A 17,949-nucleotide genomic window follows, 5' to 3' on the forward strand; every position below is an offset into this window, starting at 1 on the left:
GGTTGATGCTACCCTTCACTACCCTCGCCTAACACTAGTATACAATCTACACTTTCCAGCACCAACGCTAGAATATGAGGTCTGGAATTGTACACAGCTCAGCCAGATGACAGATTACCTTGGTTATCCACTGACAGAACACTACGTGGGAATGTAAATAACTCCTGAATTGTCTAGCATTGTGTACTACTAAGCCTGGCGAGCTGACAGATTATGTTCCTAAATAAAACATGAGTTAGGAATACAGGAAGGAATATAGTTTAGTTATCTGGAATCGGACCTTGCTAGTTGACGGATCCTTTGAGTCACGTCCACGCAGAAACTTACATGGGAATAAAAAAAAATGGGACTGACGTAAGAAAAAAATAGGTGAGGAAAAAAAAATATGAATAGGACGTGAGAACAACAACAACATCAACAAAACAACTAAATATAAAAACCGTACTCTCCTAAATCTAGGACAGTTGACAGATCGTTTGAGTCACTCCCACACAGAAACTTCCTTAGGAGAAGAAAAAAATGGGACAAACATTAGGGGGGAAAAAAGTACCAGACAAAAAATGACAGAAAAGACGGAAAGAAATGATAAATAGAACTGCGTCTACATTAGTAATGGATTACTTGACGCATGCGCAGACGGAACTCTACATGAAAATAGAAGAGAAATGAAAACATAAGAAAAAAGTACTAGGACAAAACACAACAAGAAAAAAAAATAAAAATAAATAAATACTTGAAATGTCTGAAACTATATACTTCCACGCCTGACCAGTAGATGCACCCCAGGACACACGCGCAGACCGAACCATGCAAGGAAACAGAAGCAAAAGGACGGAACTGACAACTGACAACCAGAAAGGAAAAAAAAAAAAAAAAAAAAAAAGTGTCAGAGCAGCGAACCCTCAGTCACCCCGAGCCTCGATTCCGTTTTCCTCCCCTTCTGAAACGCAACAAAGCAATATTTAACCGGACAGAAGAAAACGATGCAACACAACTTCGCTCGCAAAACAAAACCGACGACCTCAGACTCCTCGCTGCGCCGGGGAACTTCAGCGGGGAATATTTCGTCTCCTTGCACTTCATATTTTATGGAGGAGGGGGAGGAGGAAGAGGAAGAGGAAGAAGAAGAAGGAGGCGTTGAGATGGAGGACGTGAAGGCATCTCTGTCTCAGTTCCTTTCCCCGATAGGAACTGTCTCTTTGGCCTCCTGCGTGTGTGTTTGTGGTGTGTGTGTGTGTGTGTGTGTGTGGGTGGGTAGTTGGGTGGGTGTGTTAGTTCCTGCGATTCTGTTTCTTCCATTTTCTGTGTCTATTTGTCTATGTCTTCTTTCTTGTTTGGTTTCTTTCTTTCTCTATATTTGTCCTTTCCGCTTTATCTGTCTTTCTGTGTGTGTGTGTGGGTGTGTGTGTGTGTGTGTGGGTGTGTGTGTGTGTGTGTGTGTGTGTGTGTGTGTGTGTGTGTGTGTGTGTGTGGGTGGGTGGGTGGGTGGGTGGATGTGTGTATATACCTGTCTGCATGCTTGTCTTTTTGTCTGTCTATCTGTCTGTCTGTCTGTCTGCTTGTCTGTCTGTCTTTATCTGTGTGTCTGTCTGTCACCGTGTCTGTCTGTCTGTCTGTCTGTCTGTCTGTCTGTCTGTCTGTCTTTTTATCTGTTCTTTCATCTTTTGGTCTCCGTTTTTTATTTTGTTTATTGAATTTGTTTGTCTTTCATTGTAATTGTTTGTATTTCTTTCTGTTTACCTTGCCTGTTCTTCCCTCCTCTCTCTCTCTCTCTCTCTCTCTCTCTCTCTCTCTCTCTCTCTCTCTCTCTCTCTCATCTCTCTCTCTCTCTCTCTCTCTCTCTCTCTCTCTCTCTCTCTCTCCCTTCGTCCCTTCGTCCCGCCCTCCCTTCCTCCGTCCCTTCGTTCGTCCCTCCCTCCCTCCCTCCTTCTCTCGCTCCCTCCCTCCCCTCTTATTTTCCCATTAACCCTCCTTCCCTCCTCCCCTTCCTCCCACATACACACACCGCCACACTCTCTCCCTTTTACAACAACAAACCCAATTAAATTTTCTTCCTAATTCTGGACTCCTTTTAGACCTTCAATTTGTCTCATATATTTATCTTTTTTTTTTTTTTTACAGGGAGTTCTGTCCTCTCTCTTTGTTGTTAAGCTCCTTTAATTCCTTGTACAGTAGTTTCCGATGCCACACTCCTGTTTTTTTTTTATTTTTCTCTTTCTGTCTGTCTTTTTCTGATCTTGTTTTGTTGTATGATGTGTCTGGTGTTGATTCTTCTTTTTCTTCTTCTTCTTCGTCTTCGTCTTCGTCTTCGTCTTCGTCTTCGTCTTCGTCTTCGTCTTCCTCTTCTTCTTAGGAATATTTTTCTGTGGGACTTATTCATTATGTATTTTTGTTATGCACTTTTATTATCAATCACTTTATCTTTCAGTTCTTTATTTACTTACATTTGAGAAGATTTCGATTTTTACTTTATCTCCATTTTTTATTTTTATTTTGCATGAATACTATTTAATATGTATTTATTTATTTAACACTTCAAGGACACGTAACACGAATAATGAATAATAATGAATTGCTTGGTAATATCAGCAGTGACATGACAATTAGATATTTTTTTTTCAAATGAATAATGGCGATTCTTATTTATTGTATAGTATTCTTTTTCATCAGTCAGAGGGAAACATTCACTGGTGACGGCTCTATGTGTGCTGTGAAATGTTCCGTTGAATTATTGGTCTTGTTACGATGTTTTTTTCATGGTAACAAGTCAAGCATCACCAGTGAATAATACACACGGTCACAGGGAGGGATAAACATAGACTGACGCTCATACAAACAGATGGACAGACAAACACTTCACACATATAATACTCGTAAATAGAAGTAAAAATGCTGATAGAAAAAAAAAAAGGCAAATAAATTCTCTACTTAATATTGTTTTTCATTTGATTTACGTTATTTAGATATTCGTTTACTTTTGCTCATATCTGCTCCTGTAAATCCACATTCCCTTCCCTTCCAGGTCCCCGGCGCGACCTGACCCATCACTGCAACGTTTGGTGAGTAAGAAAACGTTTTATTTTTTACGCGCAAACGTTTAGCTGAGGGATTGAAGCACGGAGTCATCCAGAAACCCCCCGCTCTCTCTCTCTCTCTCTCTCTCTCTCTCTCTCTCTCTCTCTCTCTCTCTCTCTCTCTCTCTCTCTCAGTAACACCTCTCGCACCTCTCAATCTTCTCTCACATTCTTCCTCTCTCCCTCTTCACTCTTCACCTTTCCGTCTTCCCTCCCACACGCTTCTCCTTCCTCCCTCTCTCGCTCTTCACCCTTCATCTTTTTCTCCATCCTACTGTTTCTCTCTCTCTCTCTCCCTCTCTCTCTCTCATCTCTCTCTCTCTCTCTCTCTCTCTCTCTCTCTCTCTCTCTCTCTCTCTCTCTCTCTCTTTTCTACTCTTTCCACTTCTTGCAATCTGTCTCATATCCCCCATCTTTCTCGTTCATTCTCCCTTCCTCGCTGTCTAACTCTTCACCTTCATCTTTTCTCCTTTTCTATGTTCTCCCTTTCTCCCTTATCTACTTGTTCCCCTTCAACCCCTCTCTCTCTCTCTTTCTCTCCTTTTATCTCTTTCTAATATCACGTCACTCCCACATACACACGTTTTTCTCCTTTATCCCTTCTTCATCTCTCATATTTCCTTCCTTCATACCTCCTCCTCCTTTTCTCTCTCTCTCTCTCTCTCCTCTCCTCTCTCCTCCTTTACATATTCTCTTTCCTTACCACTTTCTCTCGTACATTTGTCATCAGTCTCACATACTTTTCATTCGTTCCCCACCTCCTCCATACCATCCCTTCTCTTCCCTTTCGTAAACTTGCTCTCCTTCCTCCTTTCCTCTCCTTTCCTCTCCTTTCCTCTCATCTTCTCCCTCGCTCGTGGCCCATTCTGCCTCCCCTCACAGTCTGATGCCCTTTTCTCTCCCCTCGCCTCCTTTCATCTCCTTCCCCTTACACGCATTGCCCTTATCTCTCGTGTATTAGTTTCCCAGCATCCCTAGCGGTCCTGGAGCAGCGTCGCGAAAGACCGTCAGGCGCCAAGGATTGAAATAGTTGAGATCGATGAGTGAACGAACATTTGGTGGGTGAGGAAACTGGGAGTTGTGTGTCTTACGTTTTATTTATTTTTTTTTCTTTCCTCTCTACTTTTTTTTTTGTTTGTTCGTCTCTCTCTTTCTCTCTCTCTTTGTGTATTATTTTCATGTTTTCGCGGTTTGTGTCTTTTTTTCCTCTTCAGTTTATCTTTTTTTATTTTATTTTATTTATTTTCTTTCAGTTTTTCCTTTATTTCTATCTCTGTGTCTATTATTCTCGTATCTTCATGGTGTGTGTGTGTGTGTGTGTGTGTGTGTGTGTGTGTGTGTGTGTGTGTGTGTGTGTGTGTGTGTGTGTGTGTGTGTGTGTGTGTGTGTTTCTTATTTTCCGTCTCTCTATTATTTTCGTATCTTCCTTGGTGTTCGTCTTCTTTATCTCTCTCCTTCATTTTTTCCTAGTTTAATCTCTTTAGTCTTCACTTTTCCTCTCCTTTCTTCATCTTTCTTTACTTTTTTCCTACGTGTCTTATGTTTGGTTTCCTTTCTCGCTTTTTTTTTTTTTTTTTGCAATTTCCTCTGCTTTCACTCTTTTGTTTCCTTTGTTCTCGTGTTCGCTTTTTTTTTCCTTTATTTACACTACAGTACGTTTACCTTTACTTAATTTTTGCTATTTTTGTGTTACTTTTCTTTGCATATTCTTCCCTTTTCCTATTGTCTTATTTTTATTTCGTATTCTTTCTGTTCCTCTCCCTTCCCTTTCCTTTCCTTTCCTTTCCTTTCCTTTCCTTTTCCTTTCCTTTCCTTTTTCTTCCATTCCCTTCCCTTTTCTTTTCTTTTCTTTAATTCTCTCGTCCCCCCTTTTTCTCCTCTTCTACTTAATTTTACGATCTTTTCCTTTCATATTCTTTCCTTCCTACCCTCTTCCTTCTTTTCGTATAATTTATCTTCCTTTCCATTCCTTTATATTCCCTCCTTTTACTCGGCTCTTCCTCCTTCCTCTGTCTTTCCCTACATTCCTTCAATCACACCCCTTCATTTTATCCCCTCTTTCTCCTCTTACCTTTCATTTCATTAGATTGTGTCACATTACGTTCTCTTGTACACTTTTTACCTCCTCCTCCTCTTCCTCCTCCTCCTCCTCCTCCTCCTCCTCCTCCTCCTCCTCCTCCTCCTCGTGTCCCTCTTCGCAGTCTGACAGGATCTGGGTCTTTGATGTCTTAACCTCATTCTTGTGCTATAATAGTCATCCCCAACAGTCTTCATTTTTTCCACGCTCAGGTATCACTTATGAACATGACTCTCTCTCTCTCTCTCTCTCTCTCTCTCTCTCTCTCTCTCTCTCTCTCTCTCTCTCTCTCTCTCTCTCTCTCTCTCTGTCTCTGTCTCTCTGTGTAATGGTCTTTGCTCGTTAATATTTTTGTTGTAGAGTTTGTTTTTGTTTGTGATTTACGTATTTTGAAGCTGTTGATTATTTAAAGGTAATTGTTTGAGGAAAGTCTTGGTAGCTGCCGATGAAATGTTATGTTGTTATTAGAGGTAAGTTTATAGTCTTTTAATTCACTATGTTATTTTCCTTAAGTCTTTTGCTGCTCTAGTCATTTATTAACATTCAGAGAACCAAAAGTGTTTATTTACACGGGTAGGAAAAAAAAAAAAAAAAAAGAGAGAGAGAAGAGAAAAAGGTGATTTGCTTTCTTCGTAAACCTGAAATTCAAGTGACTGTGATACAAAATAAGTTTCCGAAAAGCTGTATTTTAGAAGCTGCAGGTGATTATGGTAAACGTTGCCCAGCGGTTAAAGGGTTTGCGTCACCTGCACGCTCGCCGCCCCATGCCAGTAACTCTTCCATATACGTGATTATCCTGTGATGTTGAGCACACTTGTTTCTTTATATTTGGTACTGTTTCACTTAGCTCAGACATTATACAGCGTTGCGTTCAATCTGACAACTTAGGTATGGTAAATGTTACCTAATTTTATGTAACTTTCAGCGTAATACTAATCATTATTTTTTTTTTTTTTTTGAGTATTATAGTATTTTAGTCATCTTTCTTTGACTGAGTGTTATATCAATCAAAATTAACCTGATTTTTTTTTTCCGTAATAATTTGTCTAATATAATAACAATGAAATTTCCCTTGTTTTTCTCTAATATTTTCAGTGTAATACCAGTCTGAATTTATCCTCTCTCTCTCTCTCTCTCTCTCTCTCTCTCTCTCTCTCTCTCTCTCTCTCTCTCTCTCTCTCTCTCTAACAATTTTAGTGTAATAACTATTAAAATTCACCTGTTTCCTCTAACGATTTCTATGTAATGACAATACGAAATCACTTACATTCTCTAATAGTTTATCTGAAACAATCTCCTGTAATATGCAATGCTAATAAAAATTCCCAGTTTTGCCTGACATTTCTGACATAATCCCAGTTACCTGAAGCAATCTCCTTGCAGACACACAGTCATTACAAACATGAACAAACAAACAATACAAACACTCACACATTATATAACACATACTCATCCCCCACATTGTCCATAAACCACAGAAGCAGACCTTGACAATCAGTAAATGAAGAAAGACAACCAAAACTATATGCACACACAACTATACACACACACACACACACATACACACATACATTCTCACGTTCTCATTAAGCAGATAAGAATATAGAGGCAGGACACCTTGAAACACAAACACAACAGCAGTATCTAACCTCATCCAGCTCCCGCACATCCCACACACACGCACCCAGAACAAAGGAACACTCAGACACCACGTTTTCTGTGAGGCACTAAGATCGACCAGGCAGGAGGGAGTCTCGGCCCCCAAAGCCTCGAACACAAAGAGGAGGACCAGGTGTGGAAGGAGGGGGATAGAGGCGAGGAAAGAGGACATCAGTGGGTATCAAGGCAGGTAAAGGTGCAGCAGACAGAGGGAGAGGAAGCTTGGGTAAGGGAAGGAAGGAAAAGGAAAGGGGTCACTTTGGAAAACTTAATGAGGTGAAAAATAAGGGGATAGTGGATTTGTTTAGGGCACGAAGGAGAGAATAAGAGAAACTTGGGAGAGAATGGGATACTCTAGGTGAGAAAACGAAAGGGGTCACTTAGGAGAACTTAATAAGGTGAAAAATAAGAAGGTAGTGGATTTGTTATGGGCACGAAGGGGAGAGTAAGAGAAACTTGGAAGAAAACGAAATGCTGTAGGTAGATGAGGAAAAAGGACAAGAAAATGAAAGGGGCTACTTAGAAGAATCTAATTAAATGAAGAAAAAAGATTCCGGATTTGTTAACGGCACATAGGGAGAGACTTGGAAGAAAATGGGAAGCTCTAGGTAGGTGAGTAAAGAAAGAGAAGAAAAAGAAAGGGGTTACTTGAGAAAATTTAGTGAGATGAGAATAGGAGATTGTGGATTGGTTAAGGGCATGAAGGGTAGGGTAAGAGAAACTTAGAAGAAAATGGGATGCCCTAAGTGGTTGAAGGGAAAAGTAAAACAAGGGGGTACGTAAAGATAACAAAATATGCTGGAAAACAAGAAAAATGGATATGTTTAAGAGACGAAGAGAGAAGTGAAAGGAAGGAAATATTCAAAAGAACTAAACGTGTTGGGAAAGAAGAGAAAGTGGATGTGTTCAAGAGAAGGAGAGGAGAAAAGATAGAGGAAAGGGGAAAGTGAACGAGTCAGAAGAGAAACAAAACGAAGGAACACTTTAAAAGAACTAAATGTATTGGAAAATGGAGGAAAACATTAATGTGTTAAGAGGAAAACGAAAAAAAAATAAGGAAAAAAAAAAAACAAAAAGAAACTATAGATATACGAGGAACAAAGAAAATATGAACCTAATTGAATAAAACTTAAATCATTGATAAAGAGAAAAAAAAATTAGATACGCAAGGAACAATGTAAAAGAAGAATCTATTTGAATAAAACTGAATCCATTGAGAAAAGAAAAAAATCAAACAGAAAACGTGGAGAAAAGTAAAACGAGAGGCACTTAAATAGAACTAAATGCATTGGTAAAAAGTAGACGAAGAACATGAATGCGTTAGGGAATAAAAAGGAGGGAGGATACAGCTGAACAGGTGAACAGGTGAAGATGTGTGCAGGTACGAGTATGTAGGTGTGGGAGGTGAGGGGGAAGGTGAACAAGTCAGGAGTGCAAAACGATACAGAAAAATGGCTGAATAGTTGAGGAAGTACAAGGTAAGGGAGCTATGTATAGAGACGAAGAAATAAAGGTTAAGAAAAAACAAAAAACTGACCTCAATATCTTGTCTCCTCTAAAACCGAGATTCCCATTTTCCTCCTCATCAGTTTCCGTACTTTGCTCTTTTTTTCCTCTTTTTTTTTCTTTCCTTCCCGTTCAATTAGTCCTGTCTCTTTGTTGATTCTCCCGTCTTATTAACCGCACACCCTCTGTTGACCTTTAAAGAAAACGCAGGATGGTCATCTGAGCCATCAAAGAGAAAACGGGTCTTGAGGGGGAACTAGACGAGGTAAATGGAACAGGGGAATGACTTGCTTTGTAGATTATTATCAAATCTGAGGGATGTAAAAAAGATTAAATGGGAAGATTATGAGAGAGAGAGAGAGAGAGAGAGAGAGAGAGAGAGAGAGAGAGAGAGAGAGAGAGAGAGAGAGAGAGAGAGAGAGGGGAGGGGGACCTGTTATGAAGTGATATTGTGTGTGTGTGTGTGTGTGTGTGTGTGTGTGTGTGTGTGTGTGTGTGTGTGTGTGTGTGTGTTCTTTATTCACTCTTTTGTTTCATTAATTGTCTATACTATATTAACTTTTCTCACTTATGAACTAGAGAAATACAAGACTATCTGAATAATTAAGTTTCCGTGTATGTATGTATGTTGGAGTTTCCATTTGTCACCTTGTTTGTAGTGATGTATTAAGGTGACTGGTAATCTCTCTCTCTCTCTCTCTCTCTCTCTCTCTCTCTCTCTCTCTCTCTCTCTCTCTCTCTCTTAAATTGCGTCAATACGGGGTGACTATTTTGTTGTTGTTGTTGTTGTCGTTGTTGTTGTTGTTGTTGTTGTTGTGGTGGTGGTGGTGGTGGTGGCGGTGGTGCCTACCGTTCTCGTCGGTATGAAAAACTATCATTCTCTCTCTCTCTCTCTCTCTCTCTCTCTCTCTCTCTCTCTCTCTCTCTCTCTCTCTCTCTCTCTCTCTCTCTCTCTCTCTCTCTCTCTCTCTCTCTCTCTCTCTCTCTCTCTCTCTCTCTCTGTGTGTGTGTGTGTGTGTGTGTGTGTGTGTGTGTCTCTGTGTTATATTGTCACTGTCCACATTTAATAACCATGTTGTTTCCCGGTAGTATTTCCGGAAATCGCCGGTGATAAATGCACGTAATTGGAAGGCACGTAGTTGTAGTAGTACGGAGGTACGTGCGGCAGAAAAAAAAAATGGATGGGAGAACCAAAAAAAAAAAAAAAAAAAAAACATGGCATAACTTACTTTTTTACGTATTATTTGGCGCTTTGCTGTATTGCACGCACTGTTGCAACACCCGAGGGAGGCCATTGCAACACGGCATGGCGCCATTCACTTACTTGCAACACCTAGACACCACCAGCGCTGCCGGATTGCGCTCGTGGAAAAAAGATAATTGAGAATCATTGATATAAATCGTGGCGTTATGAACACTTCGCAATGCTGATCCGCCCCGCACGTGCATGACAGGGAATTGCACCGTGATTGGGTTATGGCGCCGCAGCAACAAGGAGTAGTGTCATGTGGCGCTTGGTGAAGTTACGAGAGGGAGCGTTACAGAGGATCGTAAAGAATAACAAACGCAGCAGACAGCAACAGACCTTCAATCCCATCATGCTTTGTTTATTTGTTTGTTTGTACATTGATTCGTTTGCTTTGATAGTTTTATTTATATGTTTATTTAATCATTCATTTGTTTATGTATTTTATCGTTATTTTTTTTTCCTTTTTTGTGTGTGTCCATGTCAAGGAAAGTGGTTGAGGATCCAAAGGATGTAATAAAGTAAAAAAAAAAAAAAGCTCATTTAACTTCAAACTTACAAGAAAAATAAGTAAAAAAAATGTCCAAAAAAAAAAAAGTTGGACAATTTAGATCCCAGACTGCCTCGATGGTCTTCCTTTATTACACTACTCTGCAGTGACTACTACAAAAATAGAGGACAGCACAGTAGAAGACTGCTCCCCACCCAACTTTCCCACTAAAAACTCCTTATTCATAAATCCGAAGAAGATTAGATCAATTTATAGAGAAAGACGATGGAAATGATAGGATAGTACCCGAAGCAACATGTTCAAAGTATATTTAAAAAAGAGGTAGAAATTTTCGTCTAATAAAGTGGTAGATGCCTGGAATAGACACGGTAATCAGATTGTTAGCTTTAAGAAATTAGGTACATTTATGGAGAGGAAATGATAGGTGGTTAGATGTAGGTAAACTTTATACGGAGACCGGCACGTGTAGGTCTTGTGGCTTGTTGTCAGTACCTTCCCTTATGGCTCGTGAATGGAGTGGTAGATGACCGGAATAGACGTAGTAATCATACTGTTAGCTTTAGAAAATTAGGTAAATCTATGGACGGAAACGATAGATAGATAGATAGATAGATGGACAAAGGTAGACTTCATACAGAGACTGCCATGTGTTATGTTGCCTTCTTGTACCTTCTCTTACGTTCCATGTTCCTGTGGGCCTGGATCGCCTGGATCGAACTCTCAACCTTTCGTGTAACATTCAGCAGGGTCTGACCACTGAGCAAGGTGAAGTCAAATAACCCATCTGCCCATCTCCCTTCTTGTACCTTTCCGGTGAATAACGTAGAGTGTAAGGGATTATAGGAGAGGAAAAGGAGAAGGGAGTCTTGACAATACATACATTGGTTATGTGGTGGGATAGAAAACTTGTCACTCTTTCTGTGCCCTCTGTGTTCCCGAGTTTTGAAGGTAGGCAGACTAAAGCAATGATTGATAGATAAATGTTTGAGTAGAGAGACGGATAGACTGAAACGTAGGAACATATACAGTTAGACAGGTGTTCCAGTACAAAGAAAGGACAGATTGAAACAGAAAAAAATATACTGTTGGACAAATAAATAGACTTACATGTTATATGGATATATACATAGATAGATGGGTAGGTAGATGGATATATAATTATTGGAAAGGACAGGCAGATGAATAGGAAGATAGGTAACTAAAAAGACAGATTAATAGATTGATGAACAAATAAACAAATAAATAAATAGATATTTCGATATCCAGACAGGTTAAAATGTGGATGTAAAAATAGAGATAAAAGATTGATAATTAAATAGAGACTTGTGCGTAAATAGGTAAAGTTAAGTAGATAGATAGAAACAAACTGAATATTCATAGACAAATAGATACTCGTACATAGATGCAAGTAAACACACAGATAGATAGGTAAAAAGATTGACAATTAAATAGACAATTAAATAGATAGATACATACACGTTTACTTGCAAAATAGATACAAAATAGATAGGTACTCGTTCACAGGTAGGCATGCAAGTAAACACAGAGATAAGACTGTAGTTATAATAGAAAACGAACCGCGGGCAGCCAGGCACCGATCCCAAGAAAACGGGCCGTAGCCAAATCTCATGTATGAAAGAAAATGGAAGCAGAGTAAACGCGGCCTGGGAAGAAAACGTAGGGAGGGGGATCGTGTCTTTTGTTCTCTGTTTGCACGTCAGATTAAAGAGAATTTTAGAGGAGCGGGCAAAGAATATATCGTGAATTCCGGTGGAGGAATATTGACTCGAAAGTGGCGAGCACCTTTTGTAGCCATAACTCAAGTAAAAAAAAACAAAAATAAAAGTAGGTACGTAGACAAAGAGAAAAAAAATATATATACATTCACACATTGTATTTTGTTTATTTTTATTCGAGGATTTCTGGGAATTATGAGTGGAGTGAAAGTATTAAAGGAATATGAGTAAAGGAAGTGTGTGTGTGTGTGTGTGTGTGTGTGTGTGTGTGTGTGTGTGTGTGTGTGTGTGTGTGTGTTAGCAATTACTACTACCGTGTTAGGCGTTTCATTAATTAATAGACGGAGCTAATATTAGAGATGGCGACGCCTGAGGAGGAGGAGGAGGAGGAATAGGAGGACGAAGAGGGAAGAAGGAGGGGAGGGAAAATAAAGAAAAGCTCTATTCTGACATGGTGTATAATAGAGTATGCTCTCTCTCTCTCTCTCTCTCTCTCTCTCTCTCTCTCTCTCTCTCTCTCTCTCTCTCTCTCTCTCTCTCTCTCTCTCTCTCTCTCTCTCTCTCTCTCTGTGTGTGTGTGTGTGTGTGTGTGTGTGTGTTCACTGTATTGTACTTTCCTCCTCCTCCTCCTCCTCCTCCTCCTCCTCCTCCTCCTCCTCCTCCTCCTCCTCCTCCTCCTCCTCCTCCTCCTCCTCCTATCCTCCCAACGCACTATACATGCATTATAGATACAAGCACCGGCAAGTCTCCTCCTCCTCCTCCTCCTCCTCCTCCTCCTCCTCCTCCTCCTCCCCTTCACTGTTCACTACTTTTCTGTCCCTCCCATCCCTCGCCCCCCCCCCCCTCTCTCTCTCTCTCTCTCTCTCTCTCTCTCTCTCTCTCTCTCTCTCTCTCTCTCTCTCTCTCTCTCTCTCTCTCTCTCTCTCTCTCTCTCTCTCTCTCTCTCTCTCTCTCTCTCTATCCTTGTCCCTCAGCTCTCGTTCCCATCCGCTTGAGAGAGAGAGAGAGAGAGAGAGAGAGAGAGAGAGAGAGAGAGAGAGAGAGAGATGTAGTTCAGTAGGCTCCAGAGTCCTCAGGTGTTCGTGGCTCGAGTGTGTGTATCTGAACTTCGATCCCTGCTTGAGTACGGTTCGAGTCCCCTTAGGCTTAGAAGTTGCATTATTATTATTATTATTATTATTATTATTATTATTATTATTATTATTATTATTATTATTTATTTATTTTTTATCTATTTTTTTGTCCTGTCGTTTTTTCTCTATCGCCACCAGCACCACCATCATTGCCATCATCATCGTCAGCAGCAGCATCGTTATCATCGTTATTTTCATCACTTCCGTTTTCTACTTGTTGTTGTTGTTGTTGTTGTTGTTGTTGTTGTTGTTGTTGTTGTTGTTGTTGTTGTTGTTGTTGTTGTTGTTGTTGTTGTTGTTGTTCTTCTTCTTCTTCTTCTTCTTCTTCTTCTTCTTCTTCTTCTTCTTCTTCTTCTTCTTCTTCTTCTTCTTCTTCTTCTTCTTCTTCTTCTTCTTCTTCTTCTTCTTCTTCTTCTTCTTCTTCTTCTTCTTCTTCTTCTTCTTCTTCTTCTTCTTCTTCTTCTTCTTCTTCTTCTTCTTCTTCTTCTTCTTCTTCTTCTTCTTCTTCTTCTTCTTCTTCTTCTTCTTCTTCTTCTTCTTCTTCTTCTTCTTCTTCTTCTTCTTCTTCTTCTTCTTCTTCTTCTTCTTCTTCTTCTTCTTCTTCTTCTTCTTCTTCTTCTTCTTCTTCTTCTTCTTCTTCTTCTTCTTCTTCTTCTTCTTCTTCTTCTTCTTCTTCTTCTTCTTCTTCTTCTTCTTCTTCTTCTTCTTCTTCTTCTTCTTCTTCTTCTTCTTCTTCTTCTTCTTCTTCTTCTTCTTCTTCTTCTTCTTCTTCTTCTTCTTCTTCTTCTTCTTCTTCTTCTTCTTCTTCTTCTTCTTCAGCTTGTGTTTCTGCTTTCCTTTTTGCATTCTTGTTTTGCTAAATTTATCATGCACCTGTTCCTCTTTTTCACTTTCACCGCTGTAATTTTATGACTAACGCTATTTTTTTATTTTCTCTTACAGGTATGGACGTGTAATTTGACCTTCATTTTTTCTACTTTAAAATTTTGTTAATTTAAAAGAAAAATGAGAACAGAGTTAGGTATTTCGGGTCAGTGATTGTTATGCTGTGTGTTGTATTATGCAAATTTATGCAGTTCGCGACACATGGTCTATATTATTGACTTCATACTAACCTAAAAGTGAAATCGTCCTTTTTTTTTTTATCAATTTATTTATTTATTTATTTTATGATTATTATTTGTTTTTGTTTTTTATGGTTGGTGCATTTCATCCTTACCAAAATTGAAATAGTCTTATCCTTTTATTTTTTTTTATTTTTTTATTTATATATTGTTTTGTTTATTTATTCATTTATTTATTTATTAATTTTATTTTATTTATTTATTTATTTTATTATTATTATCATTTTTTTTATTTATTTATTTATTTATTTTTTTTTTTGCGGTCCACTTTTTCCTTACCCAAAATTGAAATGGTACTTTTTGGATTAGTTTGGTTTGGTGGAGCGTGGCGAGAAACGAGTTGAGATCGACTGCCTTACTACTGTCACTGCTCACCCAGAGGAGAAGAGCGGAGCGAAGGGCGAGGAGAGGATGTCTGACCATGTAACCTGGTGACCCCGCTGAGAGGCTGAGGACAGGAAGGGTTAAAGAGACTGTGGGGACAAGAGAGAGAGAGAGAGAGAGAGAGAGAGAGAGAGAGAGAGAGAGAGAGAGAGAGAGAGAGAGAGAGAGAGGAGTAACTGGTGAAGGGAAGAGGAGGAGATGGTGGAGGAAAATTTAACGAGAAATGTGATGACGAAAAGGCAACAGCAGCAGCAGCAACAACAACAACAACAACAACAACAACAACAACAACAAAACGAAACATGAGAACCTAAAAAAAAGGAGATAAAAAAGAAAAGAATTAAAGAAGGAAGTTTGGTATCAGGTTGAGGGCAGTGAGATGAAGCGGAAGTGGAGGAAAGAAGGTCAGTTGGTAGAGAGAGAGAGAGAGAGAGAGAGAGAGAGAGAGAGAGAGAGAGAGAGAGAGAGAGAGAGAGAGAGAGAGAGAGAAAATCCAAAATAACAAAACCAAACACTCCCCTAAAAAAAATAATAAATCCAAAAACCTAACAAAAAAAAAGACACGACAAAAACAAAATCCTTTAAATTCAAGACGGAGATCACGAAAGACTAAGACACAGAAACAAAAGAACCAGCAGAACCAACAGAAACATAAGACGAACCCATAGTCAGTTCTGTTTCTCAATCTGGACACACTAACGAAGCCATGAATCGCTGCAGTGGCCAATAAGGACGCTAGGAAGGCTGCAGGTAAAGCCAAGCAACACAACAACGCTAGATTAATTTTTCCCAACCCTCCACTGGGCGTCTCATTGCGTGGTGCATCACTGGTGGATGAAAATCAAGGTGAGGGAAGGTTGCTCGATTTTCACCTTACGAGTTGTAGTGTGTGTGTGTGTGTGTGTGTGTGTGTGTGTCTGTGTGTGTGTGTGTGTGTGTGGATTAGTTTGTTATCTTACGAATATAATTGATTTGCATGTCCGTGATTGATGGATTAGATTATATATGTAACCTTTACTCTGTGTATAAGAATATCATTGGATCCGAAATCATTGTATTTTATTAGATTTGGGTATTAGTTCCTGTGATAACTGAAATATTTAACCTAATATAATGGGTGTGTGTTTGTGTGTGTGTGTGTGTGTGTGTGTGTGGAAAAAGAAGGTTTGCTCGTCTACATACGTACCTTAGAAATTGTGTTGTTTAATAATGGGTATCTTTTTTTTCAGTGTGTTAAAGTCCTGTTTTGTTTTCTTTAGTAATTACGCTTTATTTTCTTGGGTATATATATATATTTTTTTTAGTACGTCGATAACATTGTAAGCTTTATTTTTCGAATTTTTTTTAGTAATTACGCTTTATTTTCTTGGGTAGATATATTTTTTTCTTTTTATTACGTCGATAACATTGTACGCTTTATTTTTCAATTTTTTTTTACAGTATTAAATAATGAACATGTTTCCTCCTTTGATTTGCTTATCAGTCGAGTACAGAAACGGAGAGAGAGAGAGAGAGAGAGAGAGAGAGAGAGAGAGAGAGAGAGAGAGAGAGAGAGAGAGAGAGAGAGAGAATATGTGTGTGTAACCGGATTGAACCTGCTTGTGTTATGTCTGTCGTTTATTCATTCCTCCTCCTCCTCCTCCTCCTCCTCCTCCTCCTCCTCCTCCTCCTCCTCCTCCTCCTCCTCCTCCTCCTCCTCCTCCTCCTCCTCCTCCTCCTCCTGCTATAAATACATTCTTTTATAATTATTTTCTCTCGCCACAGCTGTTTAATCTTCAAAGGAAATTTTCTCTCTCTCTCTCTCTCTCTCTCTCTCTCTCTCTCTCTCTCTCTCTCTCTCTCTCTCTCTCTCTCTCTCTCTCTCTCTCTCTCTCTCTCTCTCTCTCTCTCTCTCTCTCTCTCTGTGTGTGTGTGTGTGTGTGTGTGTGTGTGTGTGTGTGTGTGTGTCCGCTTGCAGTTTCGATTTTAAATTGAGTTCTAAAAATACCTCGAAATCTATCGATATTCCTTGAACCGTTCCATCTTGAGCACGTTGTTGTTGTTGTTGTTGTTGTTGTTGTTGTTGTCTTTCGTCTTTTCCTCACCCTTTCGTTTCTTTTACTTAGCTTTCTTCTCTTTTTGCTTCTCTTTTTTTCTATTTTCTCTGTTTCCTTATCATAATTTCATTTACGTTTCCTTCCCTTCCTTTCCCTTCTTTTCCTGTTCCGTGTCAACCCTTCCTTTACCTTCTTTTTTTCTTTTCCTCTTTTCAATTCTTCTCTTCTCATCTCTTCCCTCTTCTCTCCTCTCCTCTCCTCCTTTCTTTACCCTCTCTTTCATTACCGTTCCTTTCCGTACTCTGCTTTCTTCCTTTCCTTACACAATCATCCCCTCAAAAACTCTCTCTCTCTCTCTCTCTCTCTCTCTCTCTCTCTCTCTCTCTCTCTCTTGCCTTCAGAAAACATCGTCGTGTAACAGAATAAGCGAATCTTGCGTGGCGTCTGGGAGTCCCTTTCATGTCTCGCGGCGGGTCATGCAGGGCCGTGCATCAGTATTCCCATCTTCATTCCTTTGACGGCGGTGATTCGTAAGAAAGGCATTAGTTCGATTAGTATTACTCGCCTTCCTCAACAGCAGCAGCAGTGCGGATGATTTTATGCCCAGTCTCAGTTTCCCTATGCCTCTCTCTCTCTCTCTCTCTCTCTCTCTCTCTCTCTCTCTCTCTCTCTCTCTCTCTCTCTCTCTCTCTCTCTCTCTCTCTCTCTCTCTCGCTTCCGTGTTTCTCTTTTCCCAGATATGTTTTGGTGAAGATGCTGGCAAGGTCACTACTTTGTTTATTTTGTTTTGTCGTAGTTATTATTGTTATTATTATTATTATTATTATTATTATTATTATTATTATTATTATTATTATTATTATGTTTTTTGACAGTTTTGTAAATTTGTGATTGTTTTTCTTTTGGCTTCAGTTTTGATGGTGAGGAATTAAAGAAAGATTAATAGATGGATGCATGGATAGGGAAGACACACACACACACACACACACACACACACACACACACACACACACACACACACACACACACACACACACACACACACACACACACACACACACACAGAGAGAGAGAGAGAGAGAGAGAGAGAGAGAGAGAGAGAGAGAGAGAGAGAGAGAGAGAGAGAGGGGTGGGAAGAAAACAAGGAGTTAAGTTTTGTAATCCCGCGTGATTTTTTTACTTTTTTTTTTCAGGAACACAGTGTTTCCTCTCTTGTCACTGTTGCTGTTGATTTAAAGTTTATCCACATGAGTTTTGGTAACTGTCACTCCTGATTAGAGATTTTTACTTTTTATATATTTATTTGCATCTTGTTTATTTTTCTTTATTATTAATTATTTTCCTTGAAGAGTACCTGTCTCCTCACAATTAGAACCTTGTCGAGTCTTGGGTCCGTGGTGTTAAACGCTTTGTTCACTCATTAGTACTCTTTTCCAAGGCCAGAAAGATGATTAATAGTACCC

At 39.4% G+C, this 17,949-nt stretch overlaps 1 protein-coding gene across 1 annotated transcript in view; it reads left to right on the forward strand.

Moving 5' to 3' along the window:
* Positions 1–3,025: 3,025 nt before the first annotated feature.
* LOC135109135 (myotrophin-like) overlaps positions 3,026–17,949 on the forward strand; it is a 199,402-nt gene continuing 184,478 nt past the window's right edge. Inside the window, exon 1 of the mRNA XM_064020225.1 lies at positions 3,026–3,059. The gene's annotated coding sequence lies outside the window, so the exon portion shown is untranslated. The remainder of the gene's footprint in view (positions 3,060–17,949) is intronic.

This window comes from Scylla paramamosain, chromosome 18, assembly GCF_035594125.1.
Source record: "Scylla paramamosain isolate STU-SP2022 chromosome 18, ASM3559412v1, whole genome shotgun sequence".
Lineage (NCBI taxonomy): Eukaryota > Metazoa > Arthropoda > Malacostraca > Decapoda > Portunidae > Scylla > Scylla paramamosain.